General features: G+C 35.6%; 1 pseudogene; it reads right to left on the bottom strand.

Moving 5' to 3' along the window:
• Window positions 1-271: 271 nt before the first annotated feature.
• Window positions 272-395, bottom strand: LOC139033293 (U4 spliceosomal RNA; annotated as a pseudogene).
• Window positions 396-1,709: the final 1,314 nt, after the last annotated feature.

The raw sequence follows: 1,709 nt of genomic DNA, 5'->3' as shown, positions 1-1,709 counted from the left end.
AAACCTAAGTCCATGAGAAATATAAGAGAGGCATTATTTTCTCCATTTGTCAGATGAGAAAATGGAAGCCTAGAAAGATTTAGTGGAGGGAGCCTAGAAAAAATAGACTCCAGGTGATAAAACCCACATGCCCTTTCTCTAAGACTAGTGTTCTTTCAAAAGTATAGTCAATCTGTGCCTCCTCAGAACAGGCCTTGAAAATCACATAGCTAATAAACTTTCTAGTCACATCTCTCTTTCAAATATTCATTAAAATTCTGAAATCAAACTGTATAATTATATAATAGAAATAATTAACATTTTATGGGAAAAATCATTATTCTAAAAATTTCAATCAACAGTAATTGTGCCTCAGATAAACTTCATGAGCTGTAATATTGCCACTGTACAAAGACACATTAAAGTTGATGAAAAAGAAAAAATTGGTATACAAACCACTTGAATCAGAAAAAAGTTGTGAATGAACATTTTAATATAGCAATGTATTACTTCCATGACTTTTGTACATGATTTGATGACCTGAATTAACTGTGTAGCTTCTAACCTTTAAAAGCTCTGACCTGCTTAGTTTTACTTGATGAAACTTCTTGCACCATGATAAAATTCTGACATATAAACAAACATATCCTGATCATGTTCAAACAGCATGCAATTGTAATATAATTTGTGAAAATTACCTTGCTACCTAGGCAGGAAGGTGAACTATCAAATTATGGGAAAAGAGAAGGAAGTGTTATTGAACAATGCTAAATGCTAATCTATCCAATGTGTTTAACATGGCTGAACTTCTAAGAATTGACAGGGACTCAAATGGTTAACAAAGCCTGCTGATGGTCATTTATTAATACTTTGAGCATGTGTATGCCTTTTCTACAGTTTGTCTGTGATGGTCCAGCAGTACACTCATGCTCAGCCTCCTTTGGGACAGTCACAAATGTCTCCAAAGCAGCTGTGGCTGGAGTGTCACCTATGGCAGTAGCACAATAAAAAGTTGACTAAGTGGAATGCTGAAGAATTGATGCTTTTGAGCTGTGGCATTGGAGAAGACTCAACAAGAGTCCCTTGGACTGCAAGGAAATCAAATCAGTCAATCCTAAAGGAAATCAATCCTGAATATTCATTAGAAGGACTGATGCTGAAGCTGAAGCTCCAATACTCTGGCCACCTGATGCAAAGAACTGACTCACTGGAAAAGACCCTGATGCTGAGAAAGATTGAAAGCAGGAGGAGAAGGGGCAACAGAGGACAAGATGATTGGATGGTATCACTGACTCAATGGACATGAGTTTGAGCAAGCTCTGGGAGATGGTGAAGGACAGGGAAACCTGGCATGCTACAGTTCATGAGGTTGCAAAGAATCAGACATGACTGAGAGACTGAATAACAAAGTGGAGCACATCTATGAGTATCCTCATCCTGTGCTTGTGCTTACATATTATAGATTCATGATAATCATTAAGTCGGTAAAAAAAAAAAAGCAGGAAAATGAGATCCTTCTTTATATGTCTGCATCACTCTTTAGATAGCAAATGGTAGATAAAGTTATTGTCATGGTTACAAATATAAGCAAGAATTAAGACAGACCATAGTCTGTATATGTGTATATACACCATCTATCTATATAGATATGTAGATAGATATAGATATATCTATCTATATAGATATGTTTCACATATTACATATTATTTAATCTTCATAATAACCCTGTG

Source organism: Odocoileus virginianus, unplaced genomic scaffold (genome assembly GCF_023699985.2).
Source record: "Odocoileus virginianus isolate 20LAN1187 ecotype Illinois unplaced genomic scaffold, Ovbor_1.2 Unplaced_Scaffold_1, whole genome shotgun sequence".
In the NCBI taxonomy this organism is placed as follows: domain Eukaryota; kingdom Metazoa; phylum Chordata; class Mammalia; order Artiodactyla; family Cervidae; genus Odocoileus; species Odocoileus virginianus.
Note: the sequence above shows the minus strand (reverse complement) of the source record. Positions and strands in the feature narration are given on the sequence as shown.